Raw genomic sequence first — 16,651 nt, 5'->3', positions numbered from 1 at the left:
TTAGCTAATAATAAAAAAAAAATTAAAGTAAGTCAAATGTATTGACTTACTTGAATAGATTCATCCAGTGTAACGGCATTCAGAGAAGAAGGTGAGGACCAAGGTGCAGCGTGGTACGTCTATTATTACTGAACACTAAATGCAAAATAACAAAAGGAATAACCGAAACAGTTCTAACAGGTGAAACAAACCCTCAACAGAAAAACAACTACCCACAACCTAAGGTGGCAAACAGGCTGCCTAAGTATGATTCCCAATCAGAGACAACGAAAGACAGCTGTCCCTGATTGAGAACCATACGGCCGAAACATAGAAATACAAAAACCTAGACATACAAACATAGAATGCCCACCCAAATCACACCCTGGCCAAACAAAAATAGAAACATACAAAGCAATCTATGGTCAGGGCGTGACAGTACCCCCAACCCCCCCCCCCCCCCCCCAAAGGTGTGGACTCCGGACGCAAAACCTGAACCCAAAGGGGAGGGTCTGGTGGGCATTACTCCGCGGTGGCGGCTCTGGTGAGGGACGTGGACCCTGCTCCACCTTTGGCTCGGCCCACTTAAGTAATGCCTCTAGAGCGGGGACCCTCACCGCCGACCCCGGACTGAAGGCCCTCGTAGATGCCCTGGACTGAAGGGCGCCTCTGGACTGAGGGACTTGCGACTCCAGACTGAGGACTGCGACTCCGGACTAAGGGGCTGCGACTCCGGACTGAGGGGCTGCGACTCCGGACTGAGGGGCTTGTGACTCTGGCGCCTCTGGACTGAGGGGCTGCGGCTCCGGACTGAGGGGCTGCGGCTCCGGACTGAGGGGCTGCGACTCCGACTGAGGGGCTGCGATTCCGGACTGAGGGTGGCTGCAACTCCGGACTGAGGGGCTGCGACTCTGGCGCCTCTGGATTGAGGGGCCTGCGACTCTGGCGCCTCTGGATTGAGGGGCTGCGACTCTGGCGCCTCTGGATTGAGGGGCTGCGACTCTGGCGCCTCTGGACTGAGGGGGCTGTGACTCTGGCAGCTCCGGACTGGAGGGAGACTCTGGCAGCTCCGGACTGGAGGGAGACTCTGGCAGCTCCGTACTGGAGGGAGACTCTGGCAGCTCCGGACTGGAGGGAGACTCTGGCAGACCCGGACTGGAGGGAGACTCTGACAGACCCGGACTGGAGGGAGAACCTGGAGGGAGGAGACGGAGAGACAGCCTGGTCCTTGGAGGAGGCACAGGATAGACCGGGCCGTGGAGGCGCACTGGAGGTCTCGAACTAAGGGCCTGCACACCCGTCCTGGCTGGATGGTGATTTTAGCCCGGCGGGGCGCAGGCACAGGACGCACTGGGCTGTGCAGACACACGGGAGACACATTGCGCAGAGCCGATGCAGGATATCCTGGCCGAGGAGACACACTGGCGGTCTGGAGAGCAGGGCTGGCACCCTCCGCTGGATCCTCAAACCTAGCCCGGCAGATGCAGGGAGCTGGAATGTAAAGCACCGGGCTCAGAGCACGTATTGGAGAGCTGTGGCACTGAGCTGGCACAGGACGTGCAGGGCTAGGGAGGCGCACAGGAGGCCTGGTGCGTGGGCTGGCACAGTCTTCACCAGACGGCCAGCACGCACCTCAGGACGAGTATGGAGAGCTGACTCATGTGACATCAAATCGCGGACACGCTCCGTTGGGCGGATGTCGTGCCTCATGCACCAACACAGCAGCTCTCACATTGCTATCTCCTCCAGTCTCCCCATCAACTCCTTCACAGTCTCGGCTTTGCTTCCTTTGCTCACCTCCAATTTCACCCCATAGCCCCGGGCCTGACCAGTCCCATGATCGCCACGGGGAGTGGGCTCAGGTCTCCAACCTGACTCTGCCACACTCCCCGTGTGCCTCCCACAAAAAATTATTGGGGCTGCCTCTCGGGCTTCCTTGCCAGCCGTGTTTCCTCGTATCTACGGTTCTCTTCTCCACGCTGCTTGGTCCTTTGGTGGTGGGTAGTTCTGTAACGGCATTCAGAGGAAGAAGATGAGGACCAAGGTGCAGCGTGGTACATGTTCATATTATTTATTCGAAACTGAACACTAAATACAAAATAACAAAAGGAATAACCGAAACAGTTCTAACAGGTGAAACAAACCCTCAACAGAAAACAACTACCCACAACCTAAGGTGGAAAACAGGCTGCCTAAGTATGATTCCCAAACAAAAATAGAAACATACAAAGCAATCTACGGTCAGAGCGTGACACCCAGCCATGTGGACAACTGGAAACAGGGCAGCAAAGTTTGTCAACAGCGTTTTAGAGGGGGGATACTATCCATTTCTTGTTTCTAAACTATGAGATGTGCTACACCTGGTGGAGAGAGATTGTAAAACAAAATAGTTGCTATATGCTTGCTGTACGTTATGATGTAACAGAGGGTCCGTTTTTTCAACTTTTCTCCAATACTATAGACCCATTACCATGTCGATCAACACTTGAATAGAAACGTAGTTCACACCCCAGATTTTTATCGGTGTCAATGATAAACGCAAAAAAGCCTTTGGATCTTTTGATTGAAGAATGGCAAGTCAAAACATATGTCATTGCCCAGAGAGGAGATGAGAGGATAGGAAAGGAGAAGAGATGACTGGAGAGCAGGGGAGGGGAGATGACTGGAGAGGAGAAGATAGGACCAGAGGAGAGGAGAAGAGAGGGCTGGAGAGGGGAAGATAGGACCAGAGGAGAGGAGAAGAGAGGGCTGGAGAGGAGAAGATAGGACCAGAGGAGAGTCCAAATCCAAATGTTTTGGTGTGGATTGAGGCCAATACATTCCTATCAGTAGTGTTCCTCCGTTGTATCCAGCTTTCCTTATTTCTATTGTGGATTGTGTTTCTGTACGCCAATGGAAAGTCTACAAAACTAGGAGAAAACCAGCCTATGTATTGAATACATGGAATTGGATTGATACCGATAAATTAATCGTGCACGCAATTTTTTTTTTCATTTGTAATCAGGAATCAAATCTGATGTGTATGAAATAGTTTGGTGCAATATGCATAAAAGGAGAGTAATTGCCCATCATTCTGCACCTTTCAGTAGTTGATCATCATGATTTAGTGACTGCAAAGAACATTTATGGATCTACTGGGATTTTCAAAAGAGACTAGCTTTCTGTTTTGTCTGCTCTTGCACTCAAGAGATGAGTACAGATAAGGTCCATGGAGCTAGAAAGGCAACATATGGACAATGTCAATGCTACATTCAGGCAGCCAGTAAAGAAATTCCCCTTTGCCACAGCTAATGCTAATACTACAGCCAACTCTGCAGTAGACAACCCCAATACATGCCGATATTGTGGCATTTCTCATGGACGAGGAAAAGAACACTGCCCAGCCCATGGAAAAATGTGCAAATCCTGTGGTACAGCTAATCACTTTGCAAGGGTCTGCATGAAAAGCAAGAGAAAGGAGGGTAAAGTGCACTCCATGGAAACAAACACAGATGAAGGGAACGACAGCACAGAGGATGTATATGCTAGCGAGCGCATAGGGGCAGTGAGGGCAAAAGGACAAAAGTGGTTTGTCACTCTGCTACTTAATAATAAACCACAGCAATGCCAGCTAGATTCAGGGGCCACATGCAACGTTATGAGCCTTAGACAAAAGGAGGCTCGCGCCCAGAGACAAACTCACAGAGTAGTACCAAGCTGAAACTGTATTCAGGCCAGTTCATGACCTCTTTAGGCCTGTTTGTGACAGAGTGTGTTTTACGTGGCCAGAAATACACCCTTGAGTTTGAAATAGTTGAGGCTAGTCAACCGCCATTACTGTCAGGTTCTACATGCGAGCGCCTTGGGCTTTTATTAACTTCACCATCCCAGCTGATCTTAACATTATAGACAAAGTCCAGGCTGGGCCCCTGAGCAAGGAGACACTCCTAAGCAAGTACCATGATGTCTTCAACGTACCGGTCGAGTCAGTTCCCGGGGAAGTCCACTTTGAGTTGGACGCAGCAATCCAGCCTGTCCAGTGTTCACCCCGCAATGTACCAGTGGCCATGAAAGCAGCTACGAAGGCTCAGCTTGACAAATACGAAGCAGATGGCCACATCATATCCGTCACCGAGCCTACAGACTGGATAAGTAATATGGTTATCGTCAAGAAACCAGACAAGCTACGGATATGCATTGATCCTAACACCTCAACCGGGCTCTGCGACGTTCACATTACATTATGCCCACGTTGGAGGATGTTCTTTACAAGCTCCCAAAGGCCAGAGTCTTCACGCTCGTGGATGCCAGAGATGCCTTCCTGCAGTGCAAGCTCGACGAGCCCAGCAGCTACATGACCACCTTTTGGACACCCTGGGGCAGGAAGAGGTGGTTAAAGCTTCCGTTGGGTGTCTCTGTGGCTCCAGAGGTGTATCAGCGGAAACAGCATGAGCTGTTGATGGGGCTCAGTGGCGTGGAACCCATAGCAGATGGCATCCTCGTAGTGGGCTGTGGGGACAGTGATGAGGAGGCAGAATGTGACCATGACGCCAAGCTGCTGGCCCTGATGGTCAGATGCAGACAGGTCAAGCTAAGGCTAAGCATAAAAAAGCTTCAGTTTAAAGTGCCAGAGGTCCGCTTTCATGGGCACATCTTGTCCTCCACCGGATTGAAGGTGGATCCTGAAAAAGTGAAGGCTGTCTTGGAAATGCCCCACCCATCTGACGTGAAGACAGTGCAGCGCTTCGTCGGATTCGTCACCTACCTGGCCAAATTCCTACCGCGGCTCTCTGAAGTGTGTGAGCCACTAAGGAGGCTCATGGACAAGGACACCATCTGGCATTGGCTCCCAAAACATGACGCAGCGGTGAGGGAAATAAAACAACTGGTCACCCAGACACCCGTACTGCGATACTACAATGTGTCGAAACCTGTCACGATTCAGAGTGACTCAAGCCAGTATGGACTTGGCTGTTGCCTCATGCAGGAGGGCCAGCCTGTGGCATTCGCCTCTAGGGCACTCACCCCAACAGAGCAGAACTATGCCCAGATAGAGAATGCTGAGTGCCTCAGCATTGTGTTTGCATGCCAACGCTTCCACCACTACCTGTACGGGCAGATCACAAGCCCCTTATTGCTATACTCAGCAAGCCTCTTCTGAATGCCCCAAAACGACTGCAGAGCATGCTACTGGCCCTACAAAACTGCAACCTCAAGGTGGTGTATAAGCCAGGGCCAGAGATGTATGTGAGTGACACGCTCAGCAGGGCTACTGCATCAGGCACTCACACACGCTCCATGCATGAACAACACGCAGTGTGCAGCTTACAAACAGAGCAAGTGGATGTTGAACACATCAACCAGGCTGACTACCTCAATGTTACGGACCAGCACCTTATACAAATCAGAGAGCACACAGACAGGGATTAGCAACTCCAGGCATTGAGGTCTGTGATTCTGATGGGCTGGGCCGACTGCAAGGAAGAAACTGCTTTAGCCGTCAGAGGATATTGGCCAGTCAAAGAGGAGCTCAGTGTTCAAAACTGAATAATATTCAAGTGTCAGAGAGTCGTTATTCCCCGATCTCTGCGCCCTGAGATGTTGGCACGCGTGCACTCAAGTCACATAGGAGGTGAGGCCTGTTACAGACAAGCACGTGACACACTGTACTGGCCAGGAATGCAGAGTGAAATCAAAGACTATGTCAGTAAATGCACAGTCTGCAATGAATATGCAACAGAGAGAGACGATGATGTCCCACGAGCTACCGATGCGCCCCTGGCAGATAGTAAGTCTAGATCTCTTCCAGCACAGTGGCAAAGACTTTCTGCTGGTAGTCGATCATTACTCAGACTTTTGGGAGACAACGATCAAACGCTGCAAGGCTCAGTTTGCCCGCTATTGCCAGCCAGATAGGGTAATTTCAGACAATGGACCCCAATTCTCCGGAGTTGAGTTCCGAAAATTTGCTGCAGAATGGGAATTCGAGCACGTCACTACACCCAAAAGCTAATGGGAAGGTGGAGTCCGCAGTAAAAATCGCAAAGAACCTCTGCAAAAAGGCTCTGCGAGAGGGCAAAGATTCCTGGAAAGCAATCCTGCAGTGGCGCAATACCCCGACAGAAGGCATGGATAGCAGCCCGGCACAGCGCCTCATGGCAAGGCGCGTAAAAGCAGCTCTGCCAGTAGCCAGCACTCTCCTGGAGCCATGTGTGGTGACAGACGTGCTGGTGAAGCTACGTCACAGAAGACAGGTCTCCAAGTTCATCTACGACAAATCAGCAAAAGACTTACCTGAGCTCAGGGTGGGTGAAACGGTGCGAATGAAGCCACTACCAGGGGACCGGACAGGCCTCTGGAGACTCGGATCCTGTGTACAGAAAGTTGCACCACGCTCCTACTTGGTCGAAGTGAATGGATCAATGTACCGTCGTAACAGGGTTGACCTTCGGATTGCTGAGCCAGCACCTATTCAGAACCCTGATGGCCAAAGGGGTCGCATGACCCCTTTGGCCGTCATTTGGACGTCATTTCCGGTCACAACTTGCAGGCTTGTTTTCGAGTTGCTGTGCGTTTTGTTGCCAACCTGTTTTGCTACCTGACAACTTTACGGTTTTCACTTTTTAATTACCGTTCATATATTTATTTATTTTTTCCTCAACTTTTTCACTCCGGACGCTTTATCTGGACACGATTCGTCAGGACCTCCAACAGCCGAAGCTAAGTAGTAACATTAACATGATGCCTTCTAATTGCAGCCGCTGTACTCGCCTTACGGCGAGGATAGCTGTGCTGCAAGCCCAGCTTCAGACGCAATCGTTAGGCAAGGGTAATTTCAGTGTAGGAAAGGATGAAACAGCGTCTGTGCCACCAGTAAGTACAGATAGTAGTGTAAATCCCCTGGCACAGTCCCCGCAGCCGGACAACTTTCTCACGGTTTCTGGAAGGAAATGCTGTAGGAACGCTCAACCGGTGTCGCTCATTCAGCCGACAGAAACTTTCAACCGGTTTTCCCCATTAAGCAGCGGGTCGGAGTCAGAGGCCGATTCTTCTCTGGTCTCTACTCCTCCTGTTACGGGGTCTGAGACGCCGAAGCTTCCCACCATTAGCTCTGACAAATTGAAAACTCTAGTCATTGGCGACTCCATTACCCGCAGTATTAGACTTAAAGCGAATCATCCAGCGATCATACACTGTTTACCCGGGGGCAGGGCTACCGACGTTAAGGCTAATCTGAAGATGGTGCTGGCTAAAGCTAAAACTGGCGAGTGTAGAGAGTATAGAGATATTGTTATCCACGTCGGCACCAACGATGTTAGGATGAAACAGTCAGAGATCACCAAGCGCAACATAGCTTCTGCGTGCATATCAGCTAGAAAGATGTGTCGGCATCGAGTAATTGTCTCTGGCCCCCTCCCAGTTAGGGGGAGTGGTGAGCTCTACAGCAGAGTCTCACAACTCAATCGCTGGTTGAAAACTGTTTTCTGCCCCTCCCAAAAGTTAGAATTTGTAGATAATTGGCCCTCTTTCTGGGACTCACCCACAAACAGGACCAAGCCTGACCTGCTGAGGAGTGACGGACTCCATCCTAGCTGGAGGGGTGCTCTCATCTTATCTACCAACATAGACAGGGCTCTAACTCCTCTAGCTCCACAATGAAATAGGGTGCAGGCCAGGCAGCATAGTGGAGTCTGCCACTAGCACAGTCAGTGTAGTCAGCTCAGCTATCACCATTGAGACCGTGTCTGTGCCTCGACCTAGGTTGGGCAAAACTAAACATGGCGGTGTTCGCCTTAGCAATCTCACTAGGATAAAGACCACCTCCATTCCTGTCATTACTGAAAGAGATCATGATACCTCACATCTCAAAATAGGGCTACTTAATGTTAGATCCCTTACTTCAAAGGCAATTATAGTCAATGAACTAATCACTGATCATAATCTTGATGTGATTGGCCTGACTGAAACATGGCTTAAGCCTGATGAATTTACTGTTTTAAATGAGGCCTCACCTCCTGGCTACACTAGTGACCATATCCCCCGTGCATCCCGCAAAGGCGGAGGTGTTGCTAACATTTACGATAGCAAATTTCAATTTACCAAAAAAAAATGACGTTTTCGTCTTTTGAGCTTCTAGTCATGAAATCTATGCAGCCTACTCAATCACTTTTTATAGCTACTGTTTACAGGCCTCCTGGGCCATATACAGCGTTTCTCACTGAGTTCCCTGAATTCCTATCGGACCTTGTAGTCATAGCAGATAATATTCTAATCTTTGGTGACTTTAATATTCACATGGAAAAGTCCACAGACCCACTCCAAAAGGCTTTCGGAGCCATCATCGACTCAGTGGGTTTTGTCCAACATGTCTCTGGACCCACTCACTGTCACAGTCATATGCTGGACCTAGTTTTGTCCCATGGAATAAATGTGGTGGATCTTAATGTTTTTCCTCATAATCCTGGACTATCGGACCACCATTTTATTACGTTTGCAATTGCAACAAATAATCTGCTCAGACCCCAACCAAGGAACATCAAAAGTCGTGCTATAAATTCACAGACAACACAAAGATTCCTTGATGCCCTTCCAGACTCCCTCTGCCTACCCAAGAACGCCAGAGGACAAAAATCAGTTAACCACCTAACTGAGGATCTCAATTTAACCTTGCGCAATACCCTAGATGCAGTTGCACCCCTAAAAACGAAACTAGCTCCCTGGTACACAGAAAATACCCGAGCTCTGAAGCAAGCTTCCAGAAAATTGGAACGGAAATGGCGCCACACCAAACTGGAAGTCTTCCGACTAGCTTGGAAGGACGGTACCGTGCAGTACCGTAGAGCCCTTACTGCTGCTCGATCATCCTATTTTTCTAACTTAATTGAGGAAAATAAGAACAATCCGAAATTCCTTTTTGATACTGTCGCAAAGCTAACTAAAAAGCAGCATTCCCCAAGAGAGAATGACTTTCACTTTAGCAGTGATAAATTCATGAACTTCTTTGAGGAAAATATTATGATTATTAGAAAGCAAATTACGGACTCCTCTTTAAACCTGCGTATTCCTCCAAACCTCAGTTGTCCTGAGTCTGCACAACTCTGCCAGGACCTAGGATCAAGAGAGACGCTCAAGTGTTTTAGTACTATATCTCTTGACACAATGATGAAAATAATCATGGCCTCTAAACCTTCAAGCTGCATACTGGACCCTATTCCAACTAAACTACTGAAAGAGCTGCTTCCTGTGCTTGGCCCTCCTATGTTGAACATAATAAACGGCTCTCTATCCACTGGATGTGTACCAAACTCACTAAAAGTGGCAGTAATAAAGCCTCTCTTGAAAAAGCCAAACCTTGACCCAGAAAACATAAAAAACTATCGGCCTAAACAATGTATACGAAATGCTTCAGTCTGGTTTTACACCCCATCATAGCACTGAGACGGCACTTGTGAAGGTGGTAAATGACATTTTAATGGCATCGGACCGAGGCTCTGCATCTGTACTCGTGCTTGTAGACCTTAGTGCTGCTTTTGATACCATCGATCACCACATTCTTTTGGAGAGATTGGAAACCCAAATTGGTCTACACGGACATGTTCTGGCCTGGTTTAGATCTTATCTGTCGGAAAGATATCAGTTTGTCTCTGTGAATGGTTTGTCCTCTGACAAATCAACTGTAAATTTCGGTGTTCCTCAAGGTTCCGTTTTAGGACCACTATTGTTTTCACTATATATTTTACCTCTTGGGGATGTTATTCGAAAACATAATGTAAACTTTCACTGCTATGCGGATGACACACAGCTGTACATTTCAATGAAACATGGTAAAGCCCCAAAATTGCCCTCGCTAGAAGCATGTGTTTCAGACATAAGGAAGTGGATGGCTGCAAACTTTCTACTATTAAACTCGGACAAAACAGAGATGCTTGTTCTAGGTCCCAAGAAACAAAGAGATCTTCTGTTGAATCTGACAATTAATCTTAATGGTTGTACAGTCGTCTCAAATAAAACTGTGAAGGACCTCGGCGTTACTCTGGACCCTGATCTCTCTTTTGAAGAACATATCAAGACCATTTCGAGGACAGCTTTTTTCCATCTACGTAACATTGCAAAAATCAGAAACTTTCTGTCCAAAAATGATGCAGAAAAATGTATCCATGCTTTTGTCACTTCTAGGTTAGACTACTGCAATGCTCTATTTTCCGGCTACCCGGATAAAGCACTAAATAAACTTCAGTTAGTGCTAAATACGGCTGCTAGAATCCTGACTAGAACCAAAAAATTTGATCATATTACTCCAGTGCTAGCCTCTCTACACTGGCTTCCTGTCAAAGCAAGGGCTGATTTCAAGGTTTTACTGCTGACCTACAAAGCATTACATGGGCTTGCTCCTACCGATCTCTCTGATTTGGTCCTGCCGTACATACCTACACGTACGCTACGGTCACAAGACGCAGGCCTCCTAATTGTCCCTAGAATTTCTAAGCAAACAGCTGGAGGCAGGGCTTTCTCCTATAGAGCTCCATTTTTATGGAACGGTCTGCCTACCCATGTCAGAGACGCAAACTCGGTCTCAACCTTTAAGTCTTTACTGAAGACTCATCTCTTCAGTGGGTCATATGATTGAGTGTAGTCTGGCCCAGGAGTGGGAAGGTGAACGCAAAGGCTCTGGAGCAACGAACCGCCCTTGCTGTCTCTGCCTGGCCGGTTCCCCTTTTTCCACTGAGATTCTCTGCCTCTAACCCTATTACAGTCACTGGCTTGCTGGGGCTCTCTCATGCCGTCCCTGGAGGGGGTGCGTCACCTGAGTGGGTTGATTCACTGTTGTGGTCATCCTGTCTGGGTTGGCGCCTCCCCCTTGGGTTGTGCCGTGGTGGAGATCTTTGTGGGCTATACTCAGCCTTGTCTCAGGATGGTAAGTTGGTGGTTGAAGATATCCCTCTAGTGGTGTGGGGGCTGTGCTTTGGCAAAGTGGGTGGGGTTATATCCTTCCTGTTTGGCCCTGTCCGGGGGTGTCCTCGGATGGGGCCACAGTGTCTCCTGACCTCTCCTGTCTCAGCCTCCAGTATTTATGCTGCAGTAGTTTATGTGTCGGGGGGCTGGGGTCAGTTTGTTATATCTGGAGTACTTCTCCTGTCCTATTCGGTGTCCTGTGTGAATCTAAGTGTGCGTTCTCTAATTCTCTCCTTCTTTCTTTCTCTCTCTCGGAGGACCTGAGCCCTAGGACCATGCCCCAGGACTACCTGACATGATGACTCCTTGCTGTCCCCAGTCCACCTGGCCATGCTGCTGTTCCAGTTTCAACTGACCTGAGACCTAGGACCATGCCCCAGGACTACCTGACATGATGACTCCTTGCTGTCCCCAGTCCACCTGGCCATGCTGCTGCTCCAGTTTCAACTTCCACCTGACTGTGCTGCTGCTCCAGTTTCAACTGTTCTGCCTTATTATTATTCGACCATGCTGGTCATTTATGAACATTTGAACATCTTGGCCATGTTCTGTTATAATCTCCACCCGGCACAGCCAGAAGAGGACTGGCCACCCCACATAGCCTGGTTCCTCTCTAGGTTTCTTCCTAGGGTTTGGCCTTTCTAGGGAGTTTTTCCTAGCCACCGTGCTTCTACACCTGCATTGCTTGCTGTTTGGGGTTTTAGGCTGGGTTTCTGTACAGCACTTTGAGATATCAGCTGATGTACGAAGGGCTATATAAATACATTTGATTTGATTTTGATTTGATTTGACAAAAGACAGAACCCCAGCAAGTCACATGGGGCCTGAGGCACTGGGCGAAGAGCCAGGGGATCACAGGTCGGCCGCTCCCTCGCCCATCAATTCTCCCCTTAGACGTTCAGGTGACACGCCTGTGCAGGAACCCGCAGTCCTCGCAGTCCTCGCAGACAAGCCCCCTGTCTTCCATCAGGGATTGTTGACAGACAGACAGAGATAAAAGTGAAGAGAATATCAAAATGTGTTATTGTTACCTGAGAAAAATAAATAAATGATACTAAACTGTTTAATGTTGGAAATTGTTACTAGGTTTGTTTTGTTAGTGAATTGACACCTCCTGTCCTATTTTATTAAATGGAAGATGTTATGGGTGTAAGATGGCACAGTGATGCCATCTGTTGGTAAATGTTCCTTACTGCAACTCTTGTGTTTTACCGGGGTGCTTGAGATACCCGGATGTGTTGTGATGTACTGAACAAGACTGGTCACTCGCATCAATGCCGTCAATAACGTTCAAACAGTTGCTCAATGTGAAAATACAATACAGACCAACGAAGCAACTCTGCTTCTTCTGTCTGATTTCTCTTTACAATGAAAGGGGGTGCACCGTTCCTGGAGGTACTGCAATACCAGGTCGATGCGTGGAGTGGACGGAGCAAGCCCCTATTCCATCTCCCTATTCCAAAAATCAATTTAATATATGGTCCCCAGATAGGGGACGTATCAGATATTAAACTGATAAGAACAGATACTACACTTGATCTTAGCCAAAAGGCCGAGAAGCGATACCTGCAATGATTTCGGGACGAAGTGGCCGTTCTCCGACACGTCAAATTCGATTATGGCTACATCAAAATGAGCACTGTATGCTTTTTGTTTTCCATAAAAAATATAATGCTTTAAATAAATGGTGGCATGGATGGGGAGTTGATCAACGCCAGGAATGACCACGTTTGACTGTTACAAAGTAACACATTTGTAGGTTCTAAGATCACGTGGTCATCCGCCCTCCAATCAGAAATGAGAGAACACGTTAACCTGATCAACAGCTAAATTGGAATAATAATATATTACGTGTGGGGAGTGGGGGATGGGGGGCAATTTGGAGATAATAATATTGACATAACATTTGATCTTGTATCGAGTATATCTGGTAGCATCGCTGCCACAAACGAACTGAAGCAATTGTCCACTTGGTGGCGCCAGAGTTCCACCGACCGTCACTTTTTCCTGGTTGTCCTGTGTGGTACAGAAAACTGCATTTCAATGTTGAACGACTTGACTTCAAGACATCGTCAACGAAAATAACGTTAACAATAAAAATAGCCTGTCTTTTTTTGTATCTGTCTGTAGAGCCTTGTATGATAAGTCCATTGTGAGAAGGCCTTCATAAAGTGTCCCTCCTAAATTACTTCAAAGATGTCTATGGCACTGGACTGCAGTAAGAGAGCTAAGGAGCGGATGGTCCTGGCTGCCTAAATGATTCCTCCACATAATAAACATGGCACTTTGGAGGCTTACTTTTATAATTAGACTTACTCAGTCACTATAACTAACTTCATAAAATGCCATTAGGCCTAATGAAGATACTGTATATGTAAGTTACTTGATTGGTGTCTTGTGAATCCACCTGTATGTGCATTATACGATAATAAATCACTTTTCTCCCGGGTAACCTGGTAGTTTCCACCAAAACATGGAAGTGTCATTCAAAAGCATTATAACGCATATAAATGTCTGGATTTGATGAGAGCTTTGATTCAGCATGAACATTCTAATCTGATGCTACCTGAGCCTGATGAGACCAATATTAACCACATTTAATGAACCCTACATTCACCCCATTTAATGAGCCCTACATTAACCACATTTAATGAGCCGAAGCACAAATTATTGTACTGTTATCCATTAGGTCCACCAGGACCTCACATGACTGTGAAACATTGTTGTGTTGTAACTTTAATTTATGACGTTCACCACACTAATCAGTGATATATTTTTTTAATGGGAAGTAATAGCTGGTTTAATTTTGTTAATGAAATAGTTGTGCTATTGTATTGTTCTGACTTCATGGGGCCGACTGGAGTGAATGTCATCGTTCACAATGTCATGAAAAGCTCCTCCTTCACTAGAACGGCCCGACTACAGACTATATCATGTCGGGCACATTAAGTGATGCTATGTTTTCTGTTATTTTTAGGATTTTATAGTTTGACACAACGTATTGGAAGATTTTTGGTCCCTCTGAAAGCCGAGGTCCGATAGTCACGGTTCACCACTGGATCTAAGCGAACGCTTCCATTAAACCTGTCCAGGTCCAGTCTGTCCAGTTTCTGCTAGTGCACGTACCACATGGCCACATTATTCAGCCTTTTTTGACTCATGGATGATCTAAGCCATGTCTTAAGCCTCCCCGGGGCACTAAAACTCCTCTCAGCCTCGACAGAGGAGGCAGGGACGACCAGCAGACGCCTTACTAAAGCTTCCACCTGACTGAAGAGACCTTTCACCTCTGGCACCATTTCCCCAATAATGCCAGCAACATCTGAGCTCGTTTGATATGTATAATTAGTCCCAAACATGGCCAGCTGCACCTGCAGAAGTCTTGAATTCAATTCAGGATGGATATGGGCTGAGTATTCACTGTGTCCAAGGTGTTGTAGAACTGGGCATCAGGATGGATATGGGCTGAGTATTCACTGTGTCCAAGGTGTTGTAGAACTGGGCATCAGGATGGATATGGGCTGAGTATTCACTGTGTCCAAGGTGTTGTAGAACTGGGCATCAGGATGGATATGGGCTGAGTATTCACTGTGTCCAAGGTGTTGTAGAACTGGGCATCAGGATGGATATGGGCTGAGTATTCACTGTGTCCAAGGTGTTGTAGAACTGGGCATCAGGATGGATATGGGCTGAGTATTCACTGTGTCCAAGGTGTTGTAGAACTGGGCATCAGGATGGATATGGGCTGAGTATTCACTGTGTCCAAGGTGTTGTAGAACTGGGCATCAGGATGGATATGGGCTGAGTATTCACTGTGTCCAAGGTGTTGTAGAACTGGGCATCAGGATGGATATGGGCTGAGTATTCACTGTGTCCAAGGTGTTGTAGAACTGGGCTCTGTACAAAGACTGGGCATCAGGATGGATATGGGCTGAGTATTCACTGTGTCCAAGGTGTTGTAGAACTGGGCTCTGTACAAAGACTGGGCATCAGGATGGATATGGGCTGAGTATTCACTGTGTCCAAGGTGTTGTAGAACTGGGCTCTGTACAAAGACTGGGCATCAGGATGGATATGGGCTGAGTATTCACTGTGTCCAAGGTGTTGTAGAACTGGGCTCTGTACAAAGACTGGGCATCAGGATGGATATGGGCTGAGTATTCACTGTGTCCAAGGTGTTGTAGAACTGGGCTCTGCTTGTCCTGCATGTGTCACCTTCTGACCTGAGATCTTTTGTTATGTCTTTGTTTTAGTATGGTCAGGGCGTGAGTTGGGTGGGTTGTCTATGTCCCTTTTTCTGGGTTTGGGGATTTCTGTGTTTATTATACATTTACACATTATTGAACAATTTGATTTGATTTATTTTCTTAACTAGTAAACCAACACATTCTGAACAATTATAGTTTTAAGCAGTGTATTGGTAGTAAACATGCTACCTAACTCATCAACAATTATAGATACAAGCTAATAACAAGGTATATATGCTATCTTATTGAACAAGCAGCTTAACTCAAATAATGTGTGTGCTAGGCATCTCTCTCCAGGTTGTTGTGCTGCTTGGCAGGCTAGCTGCTCCATGGTTTCCTCCAGATATTGCCACTGTTCTCGCTCACACTGCCACCATCAGCTGTGTCTCTCCACCAGTTCCAGAAAGTCCACTCCTTGCGTACGTACTGTAAATATGATGAATCATAGATTGGCAAGGAAATCCTTTTCATCTTCACTGTCCAACTGCATTGTGACGGAGCTGGAACCAGCAGGAGGATGGAGAGGCCTTGAAGCTGTACGCTGCTGTGGTGCCAAACTGCTGCAGAACTTCACTTGGTAGTTCATGCTGGTAACAGGTATCACCAGCCAGCTTCAGTCCATACAGCACCAGGAGTAGAAACTACCCAAATACAGGTGAGCCAAGCTTGTCGCATCATACCCAAGAAGACTCAAGGCTGTAATCGCTGCCAAAGGTGCTTCAACAAAGTACTGAGTAGAGGGTCTGAATACTTATATCAAACTTTATTTGTCACATGCACCGAATACAAGTGTAGGCCTTCCTGTGAAATGCTGACTGACAAGCCCTTAACCAACAGTGTAGGCCTTCCTGTGAAATGCTGACTGACAAGCCCTTAACCAACAGTGTAGGCCTTCCTGTGAAATGCTGACTGACAAGCCCTTAACCAACAGTGTAGACCTTACTGTGAAATGCTGACTGACAAGCCCTTAACCAACAGTGTAGACCTTACTGTGAAATGCTGACTGACAAGCCCTTAACCAACAGTGTAGACCTTACTGTGAAATGCTGACTGACAAGCCCTTAACCAACAGTGTAGACCTTACTGTGAAATGCTGACTGACAAGCCCTTAACCAACAGTGTAGACCTTACTGTGAAATGCTGACTGACAAGCCCTTAACCAACAGTGTAGACCTTACTGTGAAATGCTGACTGACAAGCCCTTAACCAACAGTGTAGACCTTACTGTGAAATGCTGACTGACAAGCCCTTAACCAACAGTGTAGACCTTACTGTGAAATGCTGACTGACAAGCCCTTAACCAACAGTGTAGACCTTACTGTGAAATGCTGACTGACAAGCCCTTAACCAACAGTGTAGACCTTACTGTGAAATGCTGACTGACAAGCCCTTAACCAACAGTGCAGCTCAATGACCGTAATAAAATATTTACCAAATAAACTGAAGTATAAAATGTAATAAAAGTAACACTAGTCTATATACAGGGGGTACCG

The 16,651-nt window shown here is 47.3% G+C and overlaps 1 non-coding gene across 1 annotated transcript; it reads right to left on the bottom strand.

The window, feature by feature from the left end:
- Nucleotides 1-12,284: 12,284 nt before the first annotated feature.
- Nucleotides 12,285-12,475, bottom strand: LOC116368906 (U2 spliceosomal RNA). Its single transcript, XR_004208565.1, has one exon. It is a non-coding gene; the product is annotated as a U2 spliceosomal RNA (small nuclear RNA).
- Nucleotides 12,476-16,651: the final 4,176 nt, after the last annotated feature.

The sequence above is a fragment of the Oncorhynchus kisutch genome, unplaced genomic scaffold (genome assembly GCF_002021735.2).
Source record: "Oncorhynchus kisutch isolate 150728-3 unplaced genomic scaffold, Okis_V2 scaffold2022, whole genome shotgun sequence".
NCBI classification, from domain to species: domain Eukaryota; kingdom Metazoa; phylum Chordata; class Actinopteri; order Salmoniformes; family Salmonidae; genus Oncorhynchus; species Oncorhynchus kisutch.
Note: the sequence above shows the minus strand (reverse complement) of the source record. Positions and strands in the feature narration are given on the sequence as shown.